This window comes from Mustela nivalis (assembly GCF_964662115.1).
Source record: "Mustela nivalis genome assembly, chromosome: 7".
Taxonomy (NCBI): Eukaryota; Metazoa; Chordata; class Mammalia; order Carnivora; family Mustelidae; genus Mustela; species Mustela nivalis.
The window spans coordinates 18,320,360-18,332,081 of NC_139026.1; the positions used below are offsets into that span (position 1 = coordinate 18,320,360).

At 36.6% G+C, this 11,722-nt stretch overlaps 1 long non-coding RNA gene across 4 annotated transcripts in view; it reads right to left on the bottom strand.

Moving 5' to 3' along the window:
* The window catches only part of LOC309868939, a 168,760-nt gene that overhangs the window by 133,376 nt on the left and 23,662 nt on the right, over window positions 1-11,722 (bottom strand). For all 4 annotated transcript variants that reach the window (XR_014313889.1, XR_014313890.1, XR_014313891.1 and 1 more), the window contains exon 3: window positions 120-166. This is a non-coding gene — a long non-coding RNA (uncharacterized lncRNA). The remainder of the gene's footprint in view (window positions 1-119; window positions 167-11,722) is intronic.

Here is an 11,722-nt window from a genome sequence, read left to right on the forward strand (position 1 = left end):
CAATCTTTCTCATTTTTCTCAGAAACATTTTGTCTATACCCTGAGTCTTCCAACTTCACCTAAGTCCTAGGCTTTAAGAAACATGCCCCTCCTTTTTTTTACCATGTTACCTCACTTACCTGATGAAAAGATCTTGGAGGCAACTCTCCTCCTGACAGTAGAGATTCTAAGAAGAGAAAAAAAGCATAGGTTATTAGTTTAAGATTAAATATTAACCCACACTCAAAATAATGGGAGACATTTAAAGTGGTAGGACAGGGACTGGAACCAAGCACTCTGGCTGCAAGAGTGTCATTATATATAATCATTATTACTATAGTCTTCATGTCTACTCACAAAACACCTCTTGCTGTCCATTGCACAATATAGTGCATTAGGACAAATTTTCATCTCCAAATGAACTTCAAGAGTACTATTTGATAGAAAAAGATGACTGGGTGTTCAAGAAAAAAGCTAATGTCCTGGGTGGTTTTAGAAAATATATAAAGACAGAATGCAGAAGACACTCTCATACTTTCACCTTCTGGTTAGTGAAATCTCCCTGTTTCCAAGGTAGATGACAACATGGGAAGGGGTAGATAGATCCTACCTTTTACCAGCTCTACCCCATATTCCTCCTCTGGGACCTTTCCACAATTTGATTATTGGAAATTCCTCCCAATATAGGCCAAATTATTGGCCAGTAAGCCAGGGTTCAGTACTACTATAACTTCATATTTCTTCTAGTATCTTCATTAATATTTTATTCACATATAATGTATTATTTGTTTCAACAGTACATGTCTGTGATTCCTCAGTTTTACACAATCCACAGCACTCCCCACAATATATACCTTCCCCAGTGTCCATCAGCCAGTGATCCCATCCCTCCCACCCTTCTCCCCTCAAGCAACACTAAGTTTGCTTCCTGAGATTAAGAGTCTCTTATGGTTTGTCTGCTTCTCTGGTTTTATTTTGTTTTATTTTCCCCTCCCTTCATCTATGATCCTCTCACTTGGTTCTCAAATTCCTCATATGAGTGAGATCATATGATAATGTTTTTCTCTATTTCACTTAGCATAATACCCTCTAGTTCCATCCATGTCAATGCAAATGGCAAGATTTCATTTCTTATGATGGCTGGCTACATAGTATTCCATCGTGCGTGTGTGTGTGTGTGTGTGTGTGTGTGTGTGTGTGTGTGTAATTTGGCTATGGCTATTTTTATTGCTGCTATAAATGTTTCAGTGCACGTGCCCCTTCGGATCACTACATTTGTATCTTTACGATAAATACCCAGTAGTATGATTGCTGGGTCATAGGGTAGCTCTATTTTCAACTTTTTGAGGAACCTCCATACTGTTTTCCAGAGGGGCTGCAACAGCCTGCATTCCCAACAGCAGTGTAGGAGGGGTCCCCTTTCTCCAGAACCTCGCCAACATCTGTCATTTCCTGATTTGTTAATTTTAGCCATTCTGACTGGTGTGAGGTGGTATCTCTCTGTGGTTTTGATTTCTATTTCCCTGATGCTGAAGTGATGTTGAGCACTTTTTCATGTGTCTGTTGGCTGTTTGGATGTCTTCATTGCCAAAAGCCTGTTCATGTCTTCTGCCCATTTCTTGATTGGATTATTTGTTCTTTGGGTGTCGAGTTTGATAAGTTCTTTCTAGATTTTAGACACTAGCCCTTTATCTGATCTGTCATTTGCCAATATCTTCTCCCATTCTGTAAATTGTCTTTTGGTTTTGTTGACTGTGTCCTTTGCTGTGTGTGCAAAAGCTTTTGATCTTGATGAAGTCCCAGTAGTTCATTTTTGCCCTTGCTTCCCTTGCCTTTGGCAATGTTTCTAGGAAGAAGGATTTTTGTTTGTTTGTTTTGTTTCCATTTGAAAATGTTGTTTATTTGACAGAGAAAGAGATCACAAGTAGGCAGAGAGGCAGGCAGAGAGAGGGGTAAGCAGGCTCCCTGCTGAGCAAAGAGCCTGATGCAGGGCTCTATTCCAGGACTTTGTGATCGTGACCTGAACTGAAGGCAGAGGCTTTAACCCACTGAGCTACCCAGGTGCTCCTAGGAAGAAGTTGCTGCAGCTGAGGTCCAAGAGGTTGCTCCCTGTGCTTTCAAGGATTTTGGTGGATTTCTGTCTCACGTTGAGGTCTTCCATCCATTCAGGGTCTATTGTTGTGTGTGGTGTAAGGAAAAGGTCCAGGTTCATTTTTCTGCATGTGGCTGTCCAATTTTCCCATCACCATTTGTTGAAGAGATTCTCTGTTTCCCATTGGAGATTCTTTCTTGCTTTGTTGAAGATTAGTTGACCATAGAGGTGAGGGTCCATTTCTGGGCTCTCTATTCTGTTCTGTTGATCTGTGTGTCTGCTTTTGTGCCAGCACCATAATGTCTTGATAATCACAGCTTTGTAATAGAGCTTGAAGTCCAGAATTGTGATGCCACCAACTTTGTCTTTCTTTTTCAACATTCCTCTGGCTATTTGTGGTCTTTTCTAGTTCATACAAATTTGAGGATGATTTGTTTCATTTCTTTGAATAAAGTTGATGATATTTTGTTAGGGATTGCATTAAGTGTGTAGATTTTCACAGTATCCGTTCTTCCAATCCATGAGCATGGAACATTTTCCCATTTCTTTGTGTCTTCTTCAATTTCTTCAATGACTATTCTATAGTTTTCTGAGTACAGATTGTTTGCCTCTTGGGTTAGGCTTTTTCCTGAGTATCTTATGGTTTTGGGTGCAGTTGTAAATGGGATCAACTCCTTATTTCTTTCTTCTGTCTTGTTTTTGGTGTAAAGAAATGCAACTGATTTCTGTGCATGGATTTTATATCCTGACACTTTACTGAATTCCTGTAGTAGTTCTAGCTGTTTTGGAGTGAAGTCTTTTGGGTTTTCTACATAAAGTATCAGATCAACTGCAAAGAGTGAGAGTTGACTTCTTTGCTGACTGGGATGCCTTTTATTTCTTTTTATGGTCTGATTGCTGAGGCTAGGACTTCTAGTATTGTGTTGAATAGCAGTGGTGATAGTGGAAAGCCCTGCCATGTTCCTGACCTTAGGGGCAGAGCTCTCAGTTTTTCCCCATTGAGAATGATATTTGCTGTGGGTTTTTCATAGATGGCTTTGATGATATTGAGGTATGTACCCTCTATGCCTACACTGTGAAAGGTTTTGAACCAGAAAGGATGCTGTACTTTGTTGAATGCTTTTTCAGCATCTAGTGTGAGTATCACATGTTTCTTGTTCTTGCTATTATCAATGTATTAATATCTGTACCTGTATCTGTATCTGTGTATCTGTATCACGGATTGATTTGTGGATGTTGAACCAAACGTGAAGCCCAGGAATATGTCCCGCTTGGTCATGGTGAATAATCCTTTAAATGTCTATTGGATCCCATTAGCTAGGTGAGAATTTTTTCATCCATATTCATCAGGGATGTTGGTCTGTAGTTCTCCTTTTTGATGGGTCTTGGTCTGGTTTTGATATCAAGGTAATGCTGACCTCATGAAATGAGTTTAGAATTTTTCCTTCCATTTCTATATTTTAGAACAGTTTCAGGAGAATAAGTATTCATTCTTCTTTACATGTTTGATAGAATTTCCCTGGGAAGCCGTCTGGCCCTGGGCTCTTGTTTGTTGGGACATTTTTGATGACTGCTTCAATCTCCTTACTGGTTGTGGTTCAGGTTTTCTGTTTCTTCCTGGTTAAGTTTTGGGAGTTTATATGTCTCTAGGGATGCACCCATTTCTTCCAGATTGTCAGATTTGCTGGCATATAATTGCTCATAATATGTTCTTATAATTTTTATTTTTTTGGTGTTGGTTGTGATCTCTCCTTTTTTATTCATGATTTTATTAATTTGTGTCCTTTCTCTTTTATTTTGGATAAATCTGGCCAGGGGGTTATCGATCTTATTAATTCTTTCAAAGAACCAGCTCCTGGTTTTGTTGATTTGTTCTAGTGTCCTTTTGGTTTCTAGTTCATTGTTTTCTCTTCTCCTGCTGGGTTCAGGTTTTCTTTGCTGTTCTATCTCTAGCTCCTTTAGGTGTAGGGCTAGGTTGTGTACTTGAGACCTTTCTTGTTTCTTGAGAAAGGCTTGTAGTGCTATATACTTTCCTCTTAGGTCTGCCTTTGCTATGTCCCCAAAATTTTGAACAGTTGTGCTTTCATTTTCATTTGCTTCCAGGAATTTTTAAAATTCTTCTTTAATTTCCTGGTTGACCCATTCATTCTTTAGTAGGATGCTCTTTAGCCTCCATGTATTTTAATTCTTTCCAACTTTCCTCTTGTGGTCGAGTTCTAGTTTCAAAGCATTGTGGTCTGAACATATGTAGGGAATGATCCCAATCTTTTAGTACTGGTTGAGACCTGATTTGTGAACCAGGATGAGATCTATGATTCATGTGCACTATAATGTGGAGTATGATTCATGTGCCCTAGAGAAGAATGTATATTCTATGGCTTTGGGATGGAATGTTTTGAATTCATCTGTGATGTCTATCTGGTCCAGTGTGTCATTTAAAGACTTTATTTCCTTGTTGATCTTTTGCTTAGATGATCTGTCCATTTCATTGATGAGGGTGTTAAAAATCCCCTACTACTATTGTATTATTGTTGATGTGTTTCTTTGATTTTGTTATCATTGGTTTATATAGTTGGCTGCTCCCATGTTAGGGGCATAGATATTTAAAATTATTTCAATATTCTTGTTAGATAGACCTTTTAAGGATAATATAGTGACCTTCCTCATCTCTCATTATAGTCTTTGGCTTAAAATCTAACTTATCTGATATTAAGGATTGCCACTCCAGCTTTCCTTTGATGTCCAGTAGCATGGTAAATTGTTTTCTACTCTCTCACTTTAAATCTGGGGGGTGGGATTATGGACATTGGGGAGGGTATATGCTTTGGTGAGTGCTGTGAAGTGTGTAAACCTGGTGATTCACAGACCTGTACCTCTGGGGATAAAAATATATGTTTATAAAAAATAAAAAATTTTAAAAAAATAAATAAATCTGGAGAAGTCTTTGGGTCTAAAATGAGTCTCTTGTGGACAGCATATCAATGGGTCTTGTTTTTTTATCCATTCTAATACCCTGTGTCTTTTAATTGGGGCATTTATATTCAGGGTAATTACTGAAAGATATGAGGTTAATGCCATTGTATTGCCTGTAAAGTGGCTGTTACTGTATATTGTCTCTGTTCCTTGCTGGTCTTTTACTTTTAGGCTCTTTCGTTGCTTAGAGGACCCTTTTCAATATTTCCTGTAGGGCTGGTTTGGTGTTTGCAAATTCTTTTAGTTTTGTTTGTCCTGGAAGCTTTTTATCTATTTTCAATGACAGCCTAGCAGGATATAGTTCTTGGATGCATATTTTTCTCATTTAGTGCTTTGAATATATCATGCCAGTCCTTTTTGGCCTGCCAGTTCTCTGTGGATAAGTCTGCGGCCAATCTAATATTTCTACCATTGTATGCCACAGACCTCTTGTCCCAAGCTACTTTCAGGTTTTTCTCTTTTTCACTAAGACTTGTATGTTTTACTATTAGATGATGGGGTGTGGACTTATTTTTACTGATTTTGAGGGGGATTCTCTGTGTCTCCTGGATTTTGATGCTTGTTCCCGTCGCCAAGTTAGAGAACTTCTCTGCTATAATTTGCCCCAGTATACCTTCTGCCCTCCTCTCTCTTTCTTCTTCTTCTGGGATCCCAATTATTCTAATATTGTTTCATCTGATGATATCACTTATCTCTCGAATTATTCCCTCGTGTTCCAGTAGTTGTCTATCTCTCTTTTGCTTGGCCTCTTTACTCTCCATCACTTGTTCTTCTATATCACTAATTCTCTCTTCTGCCTCATTTATCCTAACAGTAAAAGCCTCCATATTTTTTATTGCACCTCATTAATAGCTTTTTTTTATTTCAACCTGGTTAGATTTTAGTTCTTTTGTTTTTCCAGAAATGGATTCTTTGGTATCTCAATAATTCTTTCAGCTAGTATCTTTATAATCATTATTCTGAACTCCAGTTCTAACATCTTACTAACATCCATATTGATTCAGTCCCTAGTAGTTAGTACTGGCTATTGTTCTTCTTTTTTATTTATTTATTTTTTGAGGTACATTTTTCCACTTTGTTATTTTGTCCAGAAATGAATAGATGAAAGAATAAAATGCTAAAATAGTAACAATGACCCCAGAAAAATACACCCTAAACAAAAGAGAAGAAACCTGAAACAGGCGGGGAAAGAGGGGGGGGGAAATATGATCAGGATGGTGAATAAAACAGAGTCAACCCTTGATTTGGGGTATATGATGGTCTGTTAGAAGAAACTGCCTCCCAAAATTTTAAAGAAAGAAAAACGTGTGTGTGTGTGTGTGTGTGTGTGTGTGTAAATATGATGAAGGGATGGAATATGATTGTAGAGATGAAAATTTTAAAAGATTCTAAAAAAGGAATTAATAAGATAAGAAGTTTTAAAAAGGAAAGAAAAAAAATTTAAAAGGAAGAAAAGGAGAGAATGTGATTTGGCAGGAGACTAGAACAAAGCCATACACTAGTTTTAAGATATATTTTGGTCTGTTAGAAGAAACTGTATCCCAAAATTTTAAAGAAAGAAAAACTCACATATACACCAAAAATTATGTTAAATACAAAGAAGGGATAGAATATGACTAATAATGAAAATTTAAAAAGATTTTTTAAAAGGTGTTGATAAGATGTTGGTTAAAATAGTAAAGAGGAAAAATTTAAAAAAAATAAAAAATAAAGAAAATCTTATAAACTTTGAAAGACTAAAGAATCATGGGGGGAAAGCCATGAATTCTATATGCTGTATTCCCCTAGCACTGGAGTTTTGCAGTTCTCATTGATCTGTAAACTTGGTCTTGGCTGAATGTTCTTGCTGATCTTCTGGGAGAGAGACCTGTTACAGTGATGCTCGAGTGTCTTTGCCTGAGTTAGAATTGCACCATCCTTGCCAGGGGCCAGGCTAAGTAATCTACTTAGATTTGCTCTTGGTAGCTTTTTTTCCCTGAAAGCTTACTGCACAGTTTGGGAAGATCAGAATGAAATTGGCAGCGTCCTAATCTCTGGCCCTGGAGAAGCTGAGATCTCAGAAACCCCCTTTTTAGTGAGCCTTCAGAGAAAAGCAATCAATCACTCCTGTCTCCCTGGTCTCCAGCCACCCTCCGAGCTCACCCAACCTATAACTGAGATTTTCTATCTCTGGAACACAGCCCCATTTGGAGTCTCTAAACCTAGCATATTCCTGCAGTGCACTCTGTACCACTCCTTCCAGTGGAGGAGGCAGGGAGTGTCCCCAGATCTGCCACTTGTGGGGTCCCTGCTTTAAAGAGTAGTGGCTCCACTGTGCCACAGATCACAGGTTATGGCAACGCCAAGCTGAGATCCCACTCCTTAGCTCCATCTTTGCAGCTGGCTTCCCCACTCCAATATCTGGGAGCTCCTCGCAATCCAACACCACTGGTCTTTCTGTGACCCCAAGGGTCCTGAGACCACACTGTTCCAGCAAGTGTTCCACCCCCCTGCTTCACTTCTGGAGCACCATCCCTCACACAACCAGACTTCTAAAAGCCCTGATTTTGTGCTCTGCTGCTCTCTCACTTGCCAGGAACTGTCCCCTCCCTCTGTGGTCTATCTTCCCATATATCACCTTGGGTTCACTTTTCCACATGTCCTACCTTCCAGAAAGTGGTCACTTTTCTGTTCATAGAATTGCTGCTATTCTTCTCTTCAATCTCCTATTGAGTTTGTAGGTGTTCAGAATGGTTTGATAACTATCTAGCTGAATTACTGGGACCAGAAGAAATTCAGGGCTCCTACTTCTCCACCATCTTGCTCCTCTGCCCTTCATTAATATTTTAAAGAGGAATTGGGAGATGAGTCCTCCCTACCAAGTTAGAAGGATGTACAGTACAATAATAGTTATAACTTGAAATTTTTTATGAAAGAAATAGAAACTAGTTACCATTCAACATCCCTTCCTATGTAATACACTAACACCTAACCTCATGGAAATTCAGACTCCTTAACATTTGACAACACAGGGCAAATAGATTGAAAAAGGAAATTTAGATCTTAAAAAATGAAAAAACAAAGTAGGCACCTAAAAGAGGATAATTTGAATATAAAATATGAAACAAATCTTGGGAAAAGTAGTGAAGCCCTTGAAAAATTAAACAAGATGGGATTGGGAGGGAAACAAACCATAAAAGACTCTTAATTTCACAGAACAAACTGAGGTTTGCTTGGGGGGTGGGAGATTATGGATAGGGTGGTTGGGTTATGAACATTGGGGAGGGTATGTCCTATGGTGAGTGCTGTGAAATGCTTAAGCCTGATGATTCACAGACCTGTACCCCTGGGATAAATAATACATTATATGTTAATAAAGATAAATTTTTAAAAAGTAAAGGATTCTAGATGATCACGTTTAAAAAATTAAAAAAACATGAAGATAAAAATGTTATGTCCTACTATTATACCATTTGTCAGAAAATATCTGCCAAAATTCAACACATGATTCATTTCTTTCTTTTTATTTTAATTAATGTGTAGTCAAAAGCTAAATTTTGTAATGTGAAATAAAATAAACTTACTTTAGGGATTGTATTTCTTTTTCAAAGTAATGATCCAATTTAAACTTGTTTTACTATTTGTCTTAAAATTTTGTCACCATTTAAAAAGATTCCTTTTTATATCAGTCTTTTCTCTGGTAACCATTTTGCACTTATTATTAGGACTTATCTATGTAACATAAGTGGAACCAGAGGACTTCCAAACTGAAACCTAAAATCCCTATTCCTTGTTCTCAGTTGAGAATCCCACACAAGGTAAGAGTCTGTTATTTTTTTCAAACCCCAGGAAATAGTGCACATAGAGAATTAGGTACAATGTGTTCACTTGTGAACAATGTGCTTAATTTTATAATTTTAAATTTTCTGAATGGCCTCAAAGCCATAAAATTTGAAAGAAAACTAGATCTAACATTGTAACACTATTTTCCATTAAAATGGTTGATACTCTACGTAGCTCAAATATACATATCTTAAATTTATCCATTTGAAAACTCAACATAGATTACAGGATTAGGGTTCCCTATAGCTTTCTGATTAGATCCAAGTCTACAGCTGAAATAAAGATTCTCCCCCACCACACACACACACACACACAGAGAGACACACACTATCTCCATTAATACTAAAAAAGAAACTAAACAAATCCAGACTAGTGTTTTGATTAAAACCATAAATTGAGACTATGCTTTGCAGGATAACTCTGTTGGGGCTAACTATACCTCTGGGGGCCAAAAATCACACCATGTGTCTCTGATTCAGATTTTTTCTTGTGGTTGACAAAGAAAAAGGTTCAACATGAAAACAAAAATGGGCTCAATCTTTCTCAAGTACTAAAGAAAAGCAGGGCAAGTTTATTCTTAGAGCAAGTCACTTTTTAGATCTGAAAACAAACAGACTCCATACTTTCTGGCCTACTTCACTTTTCTCAGATTTCACCAACTAAAATCAAACACTTTTGCCAAAACACCTTCTTTAAGATTCAATACCAATTAAACTAAAGCACAACAGCAGAGAAGGAATTAAGATCGGCTCCAATGTTATTGTCTAAATATCCATGACTAATATAGGGTAATACACGAGACTATAAGAAAGAATATAAGGCAAACATGCCTAACCTTGGATCCAAGGGTAGAATTTGAGGGGTTTATGAGCATGTGTGGGGGAAAAAAATTCATCTTTTCCTCCTCCCTAGACTAACTTGACATTTTCTTTGAGTATAATTAGAGGCAAAAAATCACAGCAATATGAGCAGCATCTATAACTTTGTCACCAATAGAAATCACAAACATTCATTGGGGAAGGTATGTGTTATAGTGAGTGCTATGAATTGTGTAAACATGGTGATTCATAAACCTGTACCTCTAGGGCTAATAATATATTATATATTAATTAAAAAATAAAAGTTAAAAAAAAGAAATCACAAATATTTTCATATCACATTATAATAACTACAGATATCTAAAAATATCATTTACACATATCACTACTTCAAAATTATGGTGATAAATAACTGGTTGCTATCTATCTGCCTAAAATACTCAGTATGCAATGTGGATACCAACTATTAAACAATTATTGTGCATTTCATAGTCATTTGTCCACCATACTCTCACACGTTCTCACTTTCAAATCTCATGTTCTCACAAAGGGAACCAGACCTATGTTGCTTTGCTTACCTGCAATTATTGGCTGATGAGTCAGAGGCTACCCCAGAGTTTAATGTTCTCATTTAAGTTAAGCAGCAAAGCCTTTATACGATCTTTAATAGATAAAATTAACTCAGCTGTATTTTAAATGTATTATTTTTTAATTTAATTTGTTAATAAAGAGGTATATATATGACTATGCTATTAATTTAATATTTTGATAAGTATATATAATGTTTTCTTTGTAATTCAGTATATCTTATTGTATTCATTTAATCTTCACCAGATGGCCAAAAGGGCCCAAGGCACTAAAAAGGTCAAAAGATGCTAACAGGTCAAGGCAAAAACTGCAAAGTCAAAGCAAAATGCACTTTTCGCAGCAAATTTGATCCACCAATATAATCAATTCATGACTTAGGACAAAAAATATTTTTTCACTGAAATTGGATACATAATTATCCTCTCCTATACTTCAAATATAAGCACTCTAAAGGAATTTTATAATCAAACAAAGAACACAGGACAAAACTTTTAAATCTGGTAATGGTTAATAAGCTTTTTCTTTTTTTTATTACCATGGCAAGCACTATGAGCCAAGGTCAGAATCCCAGAGAGACTCCCTTCCCTAACCAGCACCCAACATATTATATAAAACACAGACTCTAAATGATTTCATCAATACAGACATACACAAAATCTGCATCCACTTATCTTCAGTTGTGCTCAATACAAGATAGCTTCACTCAATGGTCCCCAAGCTACCAGGTCTCATGTTAAACCATGACCTCCTCCTTAGAACAGGCAGCAAAACAGAAGGAAGAATGCTGAGGCTCAATTTAAAATGGAAAACTCAAAGAATTCATTGGTATTCTGTTTTAGGACTGCTTTCCCACCTAATGTCATTTGCTAGTTTTTCCTCACAACACAATGCACATGTTTTTTTTTACTCAGTAAAAGCCTTTCCTCGCTGACCTCTGATAAATGCTCCTGATCCCTCCTTTTCATGCCTCTTCCTGCCCTCCTTTATATTGTGACTTAGAAAGTCCTCAACTTGCTATAACAAATTTTCCATTTTCACAATTTTTTCATTTATTTCTTTTTTTACTATAAAAATAATATATTTTTTATTAAAACCTTGGTTAATATAAGAAAACCCCCCATATTTTTACTATCATAAGCAACCAATGTATTTTTCTGTGTATATGTTTTTTAATATACTACATATAGAATTTTGTATTTTGCTTCTTACACTTAATTAACACTTTATCACATAATCTTTTGTGTGTGAATTTTTCTAAATCTTCTTTTTTTAGTAACAAGGATAATCATCAAATAAATATACTATGATGTTCTTAACTAACCCCTCACTGATGTTTAGCATTTCTTATAATGATAAGCAAGGCTGTATCTCTGGATCTTGGTTTATATTATAGTTTAGCCTAATAATTCTGTATCTGGGAACCAATTTTCATTTCTTATCTGTGCCTCTT